This window comes from Nycticebus coucang, chromosome 21 (genome assembly GCF_027406575.1).
Source record: "Nycticebus coucang isolate mNycCou1 chromosome 21, mNycCou1.pri, whole genome shotgun sequence".
Taxonomy (NCBI): Eukaryota; Metazoa; Chordata; class Mammalia; order Primates; family Lorisidae; genus Nycticebus; species Nycticebus coucang.
The window spans coordinates 66,457,353-66,472,522 of record NC_069800.1 but is presented as its reverse complement, the minus strand read 5'-3'; the positions used below and the strand labels follow the sequence as shown (position 1 = coordinate 66,472,522).

Below are 15,170 nucleotides of genomic sequence, written 5' to 3'. Positions count from 1 at the left end.
CAGCGATTGGTTACCCTTTGACCTGGCGACGCCGCTGGTCGGCATCTGCCAAGACCAATAAACCACGGACCCCAGTGTCCACAGCAGTACTTTTCATAATTGCCAAAAATTGGGAACAGCCTAACTATCTGATGATAAGCCGACGACTAGCACATGAAGCGCGGTCTGTCTGCGCAGAGGAATGTTGTTTGGCCTTAAGAGGTGAAGCGCCGGCGCGCGCGGAGTGTGGAAATCAGTGTGCCAATCAAAGAATCCGGACACAAAAACACACGTCATGTAAAAATCAGTTTATATGAAATGTACACAGTGGGCGAATCCGTAGGGAAAAAAGCAGATCTGTGGTCGCCAGGGACAGAGGAGAGGTGGGAACGGCAAGAGGCTGCTGGTGGGTACTGGGTACTGGATTGAAAGGTGCCTCGAGGTGTTGAAAATGTTCTAAAATTAGATTGTGGCCATAGCTGCGCAACTCGCTATGAACTGTACACTTTAAATAGGTGAATTTTTTTGATATGGAAATTACATCTCAATAAAGATGTTAAGAAAAAACAAAAGAAAAGCAGGAAACGGACGGTTCCTGCCGGCTTGGGGCTCTAACCCCCTTAATGGCCCCTGGGCTGGCGCCCGGATGTGGGCACCTAACCGAGGGGCTCACGCCGCCCCAGAAGCTGAGGGGCTTGGGGCCAGACCAGCCGTTACCGCCCCCTCCCTGGGGGGCCTGGGCGAGGCTGGACGGCGTCGGGCGGGATCTGAGCGCAGCCCGCCGGGTCCTGGGTGGGCTGGTGGGGGAGTCTGGGCGGGGCCAGACTGCAGTCTCCTGACGAGCTCGAGGCGGCATCCAATCAAAGCCTCCGGCTCCGCCCCGCCCCGCCCCTTCCCACCAGCCCCGCGGGTCGCTGAGCTCGCAGCCCAGGCCTGCCGGATCCTCCGGAGCCGAACAGTGTAGACTCCGGGTCGGGGTCAGGCTTCTGGGTTCCCTTCCTGGGTCTGTAGCCTCCTAGCAGTTTGGCCTGGGCGAGGCTCTGAACCTCTTTAGGATTCTGTGCATCTTCCGTGCGTGGACAACAGCCTGTTCCCCCTAAGGTATGGGAAAGGGTGAGTTCTTCGCGGAATTGGACTTCGAGGAACCAGTCAGAGCTGACCCTGGTGAGCACAGGCCCTGGCTGATGCAGTCCTGGTCAGCCTCACCTGCTGGCACAGCAGCGTGGACTCAGACCTGGCCACTGGGCCTGGGCCTGGGTCTTGGCTTCCCCACCTGTGAAAGCAGCTGCTGGCCTTACCGTGGTGGAGATGTAGCCCCGGTCCACCAGCTGTCTCTGAAGCCATGACGTGGCTGGACACTGGACTCCAGCTGAGCCTGTGCTCCTCTCCTTTCTCTGACGCACAGGTGGCACCTGTCTCAGCCAGGTGACCCATGACCCACAAGCACTTAGCACAGGGTCTATGTGCAGTAGGTGCCCTCACCAATACTCATCCCCTCACCGTTCCCTGGACACCTTGGGGTCCCTGCCAGCTGAAACTCTTCAGTCTGGAGACCCTCCTTCCCCTCTCTGCCTTGGTCCCCCTATGTGCCTCGTTCGTGGTGATCAACATCTTTTCCTGTGTCTGGGAGTTCCCTGAGCCCAGTGCTCTGGAGACTCCTGGAGTGTGGGCCCATCCTCTTCATGTTACTTGCGTATCTGCCATGTGGCCGCTGCCCCTGGATCCTGCTCCACCAGCTGCTGTGGTCCAGAGACGTCTGGTTCCTTTCATCACATGTTCTGGAACAGGTACCTGGTAGTCAGACTCGACATGGATAGGCTGGATTACTTGTCTCCATTTCTTTCTTACCTGAAATCTCCCAATAATCGCTTTACTAGGTACTTGTGGAACAAACTCCCCTGCTGCAGTCTCCATGCCAGGAGCCAGGATGGGGCTGGATGCTGCTGTCGGACACCAGGACTCTACCTACTGCCCAGTGACTCATCTGACTTCCCTGTTTTACACATACCTCAGCACAGCTGGAGCCAGACACTGGCAGTATTCAGGATCTGGAACCCATGAGGAGGCTGAGTGTCCAGGGGGCCCCCAGGACTGTGGTTTCAGTGTCTTAATCTTCCTTATGAGGCCACAGCAATGCCTCACGCCTGATTGTGTCTATGACCCTGCCTGGGCGACTGGGCATCTAGGGGCATCATTCAGGGCCAATAGCTTCCAAATAAGTTGGTGGAAAGGTTGAAACATGAAATTCACCTGGGTAGAGAGATCATATGTGAGGGTGCAGTTTGTATGTAGGTCTGAGAAGATCGGGAGGTTCTAGGCTGCAGGGAAATGTCTTTTAGCCCATGAGCAGAGAGCTTCTGGGAACAAATTCCTCTGGTGTGGGCCATTTCTTCCACCCTGATCATAAAGGCAAGGGGAATGAGTGTGAGGCTGGCCAGGAAGGACGCAGGCTCAGACAGTGCTCAGCTGTTGCTGACAGAGTCTACTGCATGCCTGGAGTGGGGGTGGAGAGCTGGACCTGCTCTCTCTCCTCATGGGGCCCATGGTCTGGGGGATCAGGCTCTCACAGAGAGAGAGACCCCAGGCTTTACTGCAAAGGAGGAAGAGAGAGATGCTTCCCTGGGGCAAGACAGCCACAGGTGCAGCAGGAGGCTGACCTTCAATTCACATCTCAGCTCATAAAGCCCCAATCCAGGTGTGGCCCAGCCATCAGGGAGTGTCCCCACTCTGAGACCTTGAAAGTGGATGCTAGCAGGGGCTGGTTAAAACCAGAGGGACCTCCCTGGACGTTCTGGGCCATGAAGACCGTCAGAGCTCTGGGTGGCCCTAGGAGTGATGGGGGATAAATGGGGGCTTCCCCCAATAAAAAAGATGTTTCCACTTTACCTTGCAGTGGGCACTCAGGGTCAGATTTAACTGGTACAGAGCAAGGGAAGTAGCATGTTGAGCCCTGTGGGAGAGTGGGAGGTGCTACACAGGGAAGGGATTGGGTGGGTGGACTTTGTGGGGCTTATAGAAGGGCAGGTGGAGTGAGAAGGCCCTGGCAGAGGTGAATGAGGGGAGGAACAGCATCCTTCAAAGGCGAAGGTTAAATATCTGGTGGGGAATGTGGGAGAGTGTGTGTGTGTGTGTGTGTGGTGAGGCAGAGGCCACAGAGCCATCAGCCCTGGGAGAAAGAAAGACTCAAAAGAAAATAAAGAATAAACAGTGCTTTGACAAGAAATCAACCTATCTAGCTAGTATTGACCCGATTTTCTATCTGTCCGCCAGTAGTGGAGGGTGAGAGACAGGTAGTGCCCTGGGCTGGGACTGTGCAGGTGTTCTGGTCAAGGGCCCATTTCTCTGGGCCCTTTCCTACTAGCTGGTTTTGGAAACACAAGAAGACGTTGCCTATTTAAATAAATTAAATGAGAAAAATCTAATGCATGATACATTATTTGCTATTGGAAAGAGCTGCCTACTTATTCAGAAAAGATGGGCAAAAAGAATAAGGCAAGAACCCCAGGAGAGGAAACTTGGGGTCCTGAACTCCAGCTTGGTCTGTGCCTATGTTGACATGTGCTGGGCTTGTCCCAGTGAGGGTGGGCCACCTGCTACAGTGGGGACCTGGGCAGGCATGCTGTGTGTCAGGCACCCTGCTGGCGTTTGTCATGAAATAACCATTCACCCCATTGCATTCCCCTCCCTGCTGAGACTGGTGCCACTATCATGCCTATTTTGAGAGAAGGAGAGGTGCAGGGTAAGGAATCTTACCTTAAGGAAGCTGCCCAAGGTTCCTTATGAAGGACAGAGCCTGGAACCAATCCCCAGAAGCTGTCCTCAGGCCAACACCCTGTGGACTCTCACCTGGACTCCCCTTGAAAACTCCTTCCCAGCCCCCTCAGGCAAATGCCTATTTCTCCTCCCACCCCTGGTTCTTACCTTTACTTGTCTCTCCTACCCAGCCTTTAGCTCTCAGCTGCAAGGTCACTGCCCTGGGTCATTTAGGCCCATAGTCACACTCCTGTATTTCTCAGGCAGCAAGTATTTTGTGGAGGACACGTGCATGCCCTTATTACAATTTGCTCAATGTTTGCTTTCTCTGCCAGGCCGTCAGTCAGCTTCAGGGGGCGGGGGCTAGGTATGGTGTTGTACTACTGTCCCCCACAAGGCGGGGCCTCCAGCAAACAGCAGGTGGACATTGACCATTTGTTTCTGGACTGGCTAACCAACTGATCAACTTACCTCCTCATTCATTGAGATGGAGTGAATGATCCTCCTTCTCTGACCCATGTTGCCCAAATCTCCTTCAAAAAATGGACATGGCCTCCTAAGTATTTTTAGTCCTTGGAACCCAGGTGAGAAATACTCAGGTCCTGGGTCAATGAACATACTAGCCTTCCAGTTTGTACATCAGTCCTGTGTAAGTTTGGCTAGTGTGAATCATTCTTCAACCAGCTCTGGGCTCTAACCACATGGAGTTTTTTGCCTGGGAAGCTGATATTCTCTCTGGAAGGTGGTATGGTAACTACTGCTAACCAGACATGCCTGTACCTTGCCCTCAAGGGGACTCCTGGTTCTTGGTCATGAGAGCTGAGCCAGTGGAAGGAATGTTGAGAAGCCTTTGTTCAAATACACTGCTGTGTGTCCACACTTCCTTGGTCACACTGTCCTCCCCTCCTCCCCTCTGACTGAGTCTGTGGGACAAGAGTGGAATTCTACCACTTTAGCTGGCATCACCTGGTGGGACTGCTCCCCTCTGCTACTCATGCCTGAGACCTCAGACACCTTAGGAAGAGCTCAGCCTTTGCAGTCAGGAGGCCAGGTGTGGGTCCTGTCCACTTGCCTCTACCTGCTCCACCCTGGGCTGTCCCTCTGGGCCTCACCCAGACATCTGAGCATCAAGGACAGCATAGCTGTCCTCTTCGCTGGGCAGAGGGGCCTCACAGGTGAGACTCTGGGGCCTGCATAGCTGTCAGCTGGGGTAGGGTCTCCTACCTGACACCCTGCTCAAGGCTGGGGGTCTTCGGTGTTTTTCAAATGCAGCCAGTGGGAGACACTTCCCTCTAATTAACACACCTCATATCCCTACCCCTCTTCTTCCTGTTTAGGGAACATTAATGTGATCAAGGTTCCCATCTAACTACTTCCCTTCTCACCAAAGAAGACTGCGGTCTGAGAAAAATTAGGAGTTGGGCTATGAGGGAAACCACTGAGTGAAAGCTGCTGGGTGCAGAGGCTCCTTAGGCCTGTAGGGATGTCTCCTGTTTCTGAAACTTATGGCAGGAAGCAAGCAGGGTGTTTCCCCCATACCCCAATTTGGCCCACCCCATAGGGCATCCTTGGAATTTCGAGCAGTCCAGCTCTTCACGCGGGGCTTGGAAAGAATCACTATGACTAGCGAAAGGCAGGCAAGACGTGGTTTGGGGTCAGCTCTGTTGTCCCCACAGCACCCAGCTGGTACTGCTACTGTCCCCATCCGTCACCCATACTGCAGGGCTGGGCCACCAGTCCAGAGAAGGCGGGAAGCTGTGGAAAGCTGGACCAGCTGCTGGCTGTGGAGGCTTCGGCTCCTCAGGAGCTGTCAGATTTAACATATAAGATTAGAGGCTGGTTCATTTGAATTTCAGATAAACAATGAATAATGTTGTAGTGTAAATATGTCCAAAAACTATAAAATTATTGTTTATCTGAAATTCAAATTGAACTGGGCATCTTATATTATCTGATGATCCTCTTGCCTGAATTTCCTCCAGTCAGCAGCATTTGTTTAACTTGAAACAAGGTCCTATCCAGGTCCACAGCATCACAGCAGCCTGAATGTGAGCTGTGTAAGGAAGGGACAGGGCGGCCCTGTCCCTGCAGGGTGCTGTTAGGATTTGAAGAGGGTGGGAGTGATTCAGCTGTGATGGCCCAGGTGGAACCCCGGGCCCTGGCTGTTCAGGTGCAGAGGATTTCCAGGGAAGATGCACAGGGATCAGCACCTGTGACATCCTCTGTGTGTGTGGCCTGTGGGAAGCTGTGCTGTCCTGGAGCCCTGGTCCTCATGTCCTCAGGCTCCTGGGACGGGGCAGGGCGCAGAGGAGGGTCTGGGTATGGTAGACCTTGATTCTCAGGACACAGCCCCTACCCCAGAAGCCTCAGCATCATCCAGGAACTTGTCAGAAAAGCTCATACACATCGTGTGTGAACGACACACTCGCACTTGTGTACTGTGCACATGGGCCACATCTTGTGTGTGCACAGCACACACTCACACTTGCACACCATGCACACGGACAACTTGCACAGTCTGGGGCAGGGTGTCGGGTCTGAGGACCACGGTGGTAGAGGGGACCTCTAACGTGTCTCTCCAGTTGGGGTCGGAGAAGCTGGGCTGCTGCTTTTATTGTCTTTTGGTTTTCCAATCTTGTGGGGGACATGAGCCTCTCGTTTCCCACCTGTATGGGCTGTGACAGTCCTCGCCACAGCCCCTTTGTCATCAAGAACCAGGTCCTACCAGGTCCTGACCTGCTCAGCTGGAGACCAGATGGCTAGGCCAAGCCCTGGGGAAAGGGACAGATCATCTCTGACTGCTGTGCAGGTTGCCCATCAGCTCCTTGCGTGTGTTGCCTTGTCTGTTTTCCATACAGACCCTCATGGTAGAGCCAGTTTTACCTCCACTGCCTGTGTGGGGACACTGGGCGGCTGGTCTGTGAGGCCCTGTGGGAAGACAAGTTTCGTGCTCTGCTGTGCTGTCCGGAGCCCAGCTCCTGCCCTCTCTTGCCTTCCCTGAGCAGGAGGAGCTGGGAGCAGCCCTCCTTTCTGCCTGCCAGGCTGGGGTGGGCCAGTCCCGGCCCTCTTCCCGCCTTTCCCATGGTCCCAGGAAGCTGTAAAAATCACCTCCAGGAAGGCATCAAAGAGCTGAGGGCTGAGTCGACGGAGTCTAGGTCTGGGTGGCAAGGGGACCTTGCATGCAGGGAGGATATGGAGAGCAGCACTGGGGTGTGACTACTCCTTGGACAGGCTCTCAGCCCTGTTGGGCCTTGCTCCCAAGAGACTTTGAAGAGCCCTCCCCCTAGGCTGACTCCGAGCCCCACTGCCCTGTGGAGGCTGCCACTCCTTGTATTTTTTCAGATGAAGGCTTTTACCTGGCCACCTGGTGACAGCCGTCATGTGCTGTTTCACACTGTTATGCTCTTCTCTGTGGGTGTCCCAGAACCCTGGGACAATTTTGATCCCCAAAATGTCACAAGGTGGCAATGTGACAGTTGTGAAGTGCCACAGAGGCTGTGCCTGGCTTCCTAATCATGTGGGCTCACAAGTCAGTCTTCAGGAGACGAACAAGGGGCTGAATTTCTTTGAAAAAGATGAAAACTTGCCCTATGAGTTCAGCTTCCAAAGGCCAGCTCTGCTTTCTTTTTGCACATGCAACAGGAGAAAATGATTCTTTGGGTCAGTGTGGAGAAGGCTTCTGTTCTCTCTGTAAAAGGGATTGAGTCTTTTATAGGCAAGAAAGGTCTTTCTAAAATAAAGTCTCTCTGCCCCAGCATTTCCCCTACACTGGGCTCTGCAGGGACCTGGAGATGTGTTTTCTGTCTGCCATGAGGAGGGAGGATGCAGGGACCTGAGGGCTGATGTGGTGTGTGTGGACTGTGGGTCCATAAGGACAAGTGGACAGGGAGACAGGGACACTTCAGAACCAGACACAGTGAGGAAAGGCACAAGAGCTTACGGAGGGGAACCGGGTCCCAGAAGGACTCAAAACACTGGACGCTTGAGGGCAAAATTCACAAGGAAAATGATACCAAACCACAAGCCCCAGGTCTGGCCCACATGTTCACGTGTGAGGCCAGAGTGTCCACTGGGGCTCAGGGCTGCGGGATACAAGGAGAGAGGACAGAAGCTGAAAGTAAGAACAGGAAGGTGTGCAGGGAGGGGAGGGGAGTGCCGCATGTCCTGCCCTCGGCACAGCACCGCCTCGGCTTCTCAGAAAGTGACCTTTAAGTCTTCATAATATCTAAGTGCTGTTTATTAGGTTACCTGGTTAGAAATGTCCTATAACCCCAAAGAGAAGGTCTGTGTGTGACTGAACAGAAGGCACCTGTCCTGGGCCTGTGTGAAGCAGCCGGATGGAAACATCAGGGTGTGAAGGCAGGTGGGGAGGCCCTCATAGGCTGCCTCGTGTGAGCAGAGCCAGTGGAGGTGGGGGGCACAAGCAGGGGCTTCCATGCATTGTGTAAAGTTATCAAAGTATCCACCAGAGAGCTAAAAAAAAAAATACTATGGGGGTCATTACAAAAGTTTTGAGATTAACAAACATCAAGAAATGTAAAATGAAACAAATGAAGCCCTCCCAGTAACACTGATAAGCTGAGCAAGGAGAAGCTTGTGAGGGTGACTCAGAAAGAATGCTGTAGACTGTGTTTCCTGGGAGTGAAATAATGGGCCATACACAGCCTGTCTCGAAACTTTCGTAGTGACCTTCGTATAACTCAGAAACAACTGGGGAGGGGATGGGGAGTTAGGAAGAAGCATCAGGGCATCAGGTGTGTCACTTTCCAGAGCACATAGACGCTGAGAAATAGAGAGATAAAAGGTGTCAGCAGATTCAAGCTTCCTCCAACAACCCAAACTGGGGTGGGAGGAGGTGGCAGGAGGGGACAGGCCAGAAGGGTCTGGATGGGTGTGCCGGCCGTGGATGGAGCCTGGACCCTGCATCCTGGGGCTGCTCTGAGGACAGGGTGCTCATGGGGCGTGGAGTTGGGCTTCAGCCAGGCACTGTGGGGAGTTTGTGGCTGTGTGACTTTTATCCTGTGTTCCTCCGTGCACCTCCCTAAAACTAGTATTGCTTTTTATTTAAAAAAATTAAAATATGCAGAGGGACTTATTTCACATAGGCCAGAAGAAATGCCCATAGAGAGGCAATGTCATCTATAGATTGAGAAGCAGCTGTGGCAAGATGTGAAATATTGGCAAATGTGAGGGGCCCGTGGAAGCTCTTTGTTTCGGTCTTGTAACTTTGAAAATTATTCCAAAGCAAAAATGTTCTTGCATTTATTTATTTATTTATTTTTTAAGGCTAGTAAACAGTGGGAGTGGATAAGGAGCAAAGGAGTCTGTAACTGGTTGTGATCAACCACTACACTTAGACCAGCATAACAAATTTTTTTTTTTTTTTTTAGAAACAGAGCCTTACTTTTATTGCCCTTGGTGGAGTGCAGTGGCATCACAGCTCACAGCAACCTCCAGCTCCTGGGCTTAGGCGATTCTCTTGCTTCAGCCTCCCGAGTAGCTGGGAATACAGGCACCTGCCACAATGCCTGGCTATTTGTTTGTTGCAGTTTGGCCAGGGCTGGGTTTGAACTCGCCACCCTCAGTATATGGGGCTGACGCCCGACCCACTGAGCCACAGGTGCTGCCCACAATTTTTTTTTTTTTTTTGTAGCGACAGAGTCTCACTTTACTGACCCTGGGTAGAGTGCCATGATGTCACAGGACTCATAGCAACCTCACACTCTTGGGCTTACGCAGTTCTCCTGCCTCAGCTTCCGGAGCAGCTGGGACTACAGGCACCTGCCACAACGCCCGGCTATTTTTTGTTGTTGTTGTTGCAGTTTGACTGGGGCTGGGTTTGAACCCGCCATCCTCGGTACATGGGGCTGGCGCCCTACTCACTGAGCCTCAGGCGCCGCCCAAAATTTTTAAACAATGTAAAAATTGGAAAAGACAAAAGGTCCTTGAAGGAAACCTACGATGGCAATGATCTGTTTAATTAAAAAAAATGTGTAATTTCTTACCGGGTTGATTCCCCAACCCCATCCTTCCTAGGCACTCCAAAGCAGGAGATTTCCCTGGAGCTAATTTCCCAAACTGGCTTCTTAAGTGATATTGTTGTCCTGTCCTTAGGTGGAGCAAGCGGTCTTTGTGGGAGGGGCAGGGGGCCCTGCCTGGTGGAAGACTCAGGGGTCTTTGTTGAGTATTCAGGCATCTCTGCCATGGCTGCTTGGACATGGAGAGCCCTTGGGCCAAGGCTAGGGAGGCTTTCTGGGGAGGGAGCGTGTTGGGGTCCTGCCCTTTGTGGAGGAGTGTTCACAAAGGACCATTTCACACAGGAGAGCTCCTTTCCATGGTTGTGGCCAAGGCTCCTGGTTGCAGCAGAGCCTACTGCAGGACCTGGGCTGCTAGCCCCCACGAGCCACCATGTCCTAGCCATTCACCAGTTTTGCTATGGGGCTGATTACCTGCTAAAAGCTTTCCTGAGGTGGCCACATGACATCTGCCACATCTGGGCTGCTGGATGTGACTCCTGACTCTCCTGTGGATACTTGGTCCCCACCAGCACCTGCCGAGGGCAGCACTTCCTGGCCAAGGAGGCCCTGGTCTGGGTGGCCAGCAGGGGAAGCTTTGACCATGTTCTCCCATGGGGACAGTCACTGCATTGAAGGTCCCCTGGCACATGAACATGCTGGAGGGCACAGTCTTCCCTGTGTCTGGTTGGCAGGGTCTGGGCTGGAGAGAAGGGTAGATGTTGGTTGGCTGGCTCAGGGTCCCAGGGTCCAGGGAACGATTATAGGGTGCCAGGGCCTCCAGAGGTGTCCCAAGGGGCCTGGGCTTGATCAGGTCCCCACTGATCCCAGACTCTGCTCCTCCAGCCCAGCTCACATGCCGACCACACTCCTGCTTCTTCCCAGAGGAGCAGACACCAGGACAGGTCAGCCAGCAGGCGAGTCTCCCCTGTTGCCTCTTGTCCAGCCCACAGGACAGAGGTGCTGCTGGTGGGCATGGGCTGCAGATTGCAAATACCAGATGAGTTCAGGGACCTGGGGTCAGCAATGGCCTTGCCTGGGGCCTGGGCTTCCAAGATGGGCCCTGATAATTGCATGCTGATCACAGTACTCATCAGATACCCCTAAACCACTCAGCTCTGTGCAGCAAATGCGGCTTCCAACCCTGTCAGCCATTCTGGCTGGGACTCACAGCTGGTCTCTTGGGCCAAGGCATCATGGTCTGATTGTGGTGGATGGAAGCTTTTCCACATGGTCTTTGCGTCCCGTTGTGATTGACAACAAAACCCAAAGGAGCCTCTTTTTGTTCCCTTGGACTGAAATGGGATTGTTTATTGGTCTCTACCCAGGCACCATGGCAGAAGGTTCATACTGGCTGCCCTCCCAGGGCAAGAGACCCTCTTCCCATTCCCTAAATTCTCAGGATTTTTTTTTCTTTTTTGAGGCAGGGTCTCTGTTGCTCAGGATGCAGTGTGGCATCATTATAGCTCACAACAGCCTTAATCTTTTGGGCTCAAGCAATCCTCCTGCCTCAGCCTCCTATGTAGCTGGACTACAGGCACCTGCCACCATGCCTAGCTAATTTTTCTATTTTTAGTAGAGATGGAGTCTCACTCTTTTTCAGGCTAGTCTTGAACTCCTGAGCTCAAGGGATCCTCCTGCCTCCCCCTTCCAGAGTGCAGGGATCATAAGTGTGAGCCACTGTGCTGGGCCGAATCTGTTTTTGGAAGTGTGATACGGACTTGGAACCTCCTCCATGCTGTGTTGAGGCACACACCGTGGGAGCTGCAGCTCCTGCCAAGAAAGAAAATTATGAGCATTTATCATATTCCCCAAGCCTTGACATGTCACCCTCAATTCGTGAAGTTGCCAAGAGACAAACCCCCACAAGACTCGACTCTGGGCTGCAGGGAGGCTGGGAGCAAACCTTTCCTTCACGTCCTCGTGCAGGAGCTTCCCAGAGCAGAACCAGGGCAAGCAGGGGGCTGCCTGCCTGGCCAGGGAGGGGAGTCTTCCTTCTTCCACCTCACCTGGCCCAGCTGTGGGTTCTTCACTCCACCCTACCCCACCTCCTCACTGTCCAGCACCACCAGGATTGTCCTTCCCGATGTGCTGGTGGGCCTTAGACATTGATCACCAGCAAATTTAAAAGGTGGGATTTTCCTTTAATAATTATTGAATCTAGATGGTGTGTATATAGGTGCACACTCATCTCTCAACTTCCTGTGTGTCTGACATTTTTCATAACAAAAAGTTGAAGAATATAAACACTTGTCTCTATGCTGATTAAAGCTATTATTACAAAAACTGAACAAGCAATCATGCACACCTTAAAAAATGCGTGCCCACGACCACACATGGGCAATGGGCAAGGAATTAGTGCAAAGCCATCTTAATACCAAAGGACTGAATTAACTTGCATTTGCACCAAGGGGGCACTGGCATATGTGTTGTTGCAAAGTCCGGCGGGAGATGCTGTATCAGCAGGTTACTACAACCTGCTCACTTGGCACTGTTTTGTTTATTGGTTGGGGCTGGGTTTGAACCTGCCACGTCCGGTATATGGGGATGGTGCCCTACTCCTTTGAGCCACAGGCGCCGCCCTCATGTGGCACTGTTATTGCCTCTATTCTATAGGTCCAAGCACACCTGTCACAAATTACAACAAGCTGCTCGTACCGTACTGTTATTACCTCCATTCTGTGGGTTCAAGCACACTGGGGGTGCTGGGTCTCTCTGCTTAGGGTCTCACAGGGCTGAAATGAGCAGGGCTCTTATCAGAGGCTCTGGGAAGTCTCTGCCTCTGGCTCACTTAGGCTCTTGTTGAAATCCAGTCCCCTGAGCTGTCAGCTGAGGTCTCACATCCTTGCTGGTGGTTACTGAGAACCTGTTTCCAGCTTCCGGGGTCTGCCAGGTCCTCTGACTGCTGCCCCCTTCTTCCACCTTCAGAGAGGTCCCCTCCTGCCTCATGGCTCTGCCTCCAGTGATAAGCTGCCCAAGTTCTCTGCTGTCAGGGGGCATGTGATCACACCTGGTGTGATTCTCCACGTAATCACATCCCAAAGGTCCCTCTGCCCTGTCCTATAACAGGGCAACAATGCACAGGTTCTGAGGGTTGGGACATGGACATTCTGATTCCCACAGGTGCTAAGAAGCCTGAGAGCGAGGTGGGCTGAGAAGCTGATGTGGGAGGAGAGGCCCAGGCAGGAGGGCCCCGCCCAGGGTGTGGGATGCTGAGGGGTTTGCAATTGCTTTATTTTGTACTGTGTGCACTCATTACCTGCTCGGCATGAGGTGTATATTTTAAAAGTATGTACTTTAAAACCACAGAAAATGAACAGAGAAGACTTAGAAGCATGTCTCGTAGGCTGGGAAGCTGTAATGGGCTCCCTGGCAAGCTGTCCTGACGGTCATTTAGTCCCCTGGGAGCTGGCCTGTCCAGAACCCCCATCCCTGCCTGGACCCTGCTGTGGCTTCAGCACTATGGTCGCTGAGACAGAAATGTGTGACAGGGTGGCACGTCCCTGAGCTGGGGGAGGCGGGCAAGGCCTTGTGAAGGGTGTATGTGTGTGTGGTGTGTGTTGTGTGTCCGGTGTGTGTGGTAAGTGGGGAGCGTATGAGTATGAGTGTGTAGTATGTGTTGTGTGTGTATATGGTGTGTGTGTTGTGTGTGTTATGTGTGTTATGTGTGGGGTGTGTGTGGTGTATTGTGTGGTATGTGTGGTGTGTGTGGGTGTGTTGTGTGTGTGGTGTGTGTGCTGTGTGTGGTGTGTGTGCTGTGTGTGTGGTGTGTGTGCTGTGTGTGGTGTTTGTATTGTGTGTTGTGTGTGGTGTTTGTGTTGTGTGTGTTGTGTGTGTGGTGTGTGTGGAGTATTGTGTGGTGTGGGTGGGTGGGTGGGTTGTGTGTGTGCTGTGTGTGGTGTTTGTGTTGTGTGTGTTGTGTGTTTGGTGTGTGTGATGTGTGTGGTGTATTGTGTGATGTGTGTGGTATATTGTGTGATGTGTGTGGTGTGTGTGGGTGTGTTGTGTGTGTGGTGTGTGTGATGTGTGTGGTGTATTGTGTGATGTGTGTGGTGTGTGTGGGTGTGTTGTGTGTGTAGTGTGTTTGGTGTGTGTGGTGTATTGTGTGGTGTGTTTGGTGTGTGTGGTGTATTGTGTGATGTGTGTGGTGTGTGTGGGTGTGTTGTGTGTGTGGTGTGTGTGGTGTATTGTGTGGTGTGTGTGTTGTGTTCGGTGTGTGTGGTGTATTGTGTGGTGTGTGTGGTGTGTGTGGGTGTGTGTGGGTGTGTTGTGTGTGTGGTGTGTGTAGTGTGTGTGGTGTGTGTGTGCTGTGTGTGCTGTGTGTGGTGTTTGTGTTGTGTGGTTGTGTGTGTGGTGTGTGTGGTGTGTGTTTGGTGTGTGTGGTGTGTGTGGTGTATTGTGTGATGTGTGTGGTGTGTGTGGGTGTGTTGTGTGTGTAGTGTGGTGTGTGTGGTGTGTGTGGTGTATTGTGTGGTGTGTTTGGTGTGTGTGGTGTGTGTGGGTGTGTGGTGTGTGTGGTGTATTGTGTGGTGTGTTTGTTGTGTTCGGTGTGTGTGGTGTATTGTGTGGTGTGTGTGGTGTGTGTGGGTGTGTGTGGGTGTGTGTGGGTGTGTTGTGTGTGTGGTGTGTGTGGTGTATTGTGTGGTGTGTTTGTTGTGTTCGGTGTGTGTGGTGTATTGTGTGGTGTGTGTGCTGTGTGTGGTGTGTGTGCTGTGTGTGTGGTGTGTGTGCTGTGTGTGGTGTGTGTGTGGTGTGTGTGTGGTGTGTTTGTTGTGTTCGGTGTGTGTGGTGTATTGTGTGGTGTGTGTGCTGTGTGTGGTGTGTACTCTGTGCGTCTGGGCAGTGACTCCCTTTTCCGTGCTGAGCACTGGTCCTGGGACGGTCCACTCTGGCTCCCTGGGGGATACCTGGGCACCTCTCGGGGCAGGTGCCCCCTCCTTCCTCCAAACTTGGGAGACAGTTAATAGTGATGGGAAATTAATAGCTGGGCTGAGTCGGTGCCATGGGGACACATTGCCTGGCCCTTGGTGGCTGTGGCGGGTCTCTGCCTTCACCCCGAGTCTCACAGAGCTGGGGCGTTGAGGAAATAGAACTGCACACACAGTCTCATGCCCACTCAGACCCTCCAGGAAGGCAGAGGGGAGAGGCCATTTGCTGATCACAGAGGTGGCCCCAGAGTGCCTGTGTCCTGGCAGGAGACTGAGGGTTTGCAAAGACAGAAGTGGCGGCCTGCAGGTGCTGCTGTTCCCTGCTTGTTCTCAAGACAGTCACTAGTCCTTGAGGGAGAGGACTTGACAGCACTGTTGTCACACAGACGTCGTCTGAGTCCACCTGCAAACGGTGCCATCTGTGCTGGCTAACTGGCTTTCTCTGAAGGGAAAACCCACTTGTGTCTGTGCCAGGAGGGATCTGGAGCAGCACCTG

At 52.9% G+C, this 15,170-nt stretch overlaps 1 long non-coding RNA gene across 3 annotated transcripts; it reads right to left on the bottom strand.

Moving 5' to 3' along the window:
* Window positions 1–292: 292 nt before the first annotated feature.
* Window positions 293–4,013, bottom strand: LOC128574124 (uncharacterized). 3 transcript variants are annotated; one of them, XR_008376634.1, is made up of 4 exons: window positions 3,901–4,013; window positions 3,733–3,772; window positions 2,866–2,929; window positions 293–2,376 (listed from the first exon to the last, which is right to left on the bottom strand). It is a non-coding gene; the product is annotated as an uncharacterized LOC128574124 (long non-coding RNA). The 3 variants fall into 3 exon arrangements; XR_008376633.1 differs by having other exon boundaries at window positions 293–2,929; XR_008376635.1 differs by lacking the exon at window positions 2,866–2,929.
* Window positions 4,014–15,170: the final 11,157 nt, after the last annotated feature.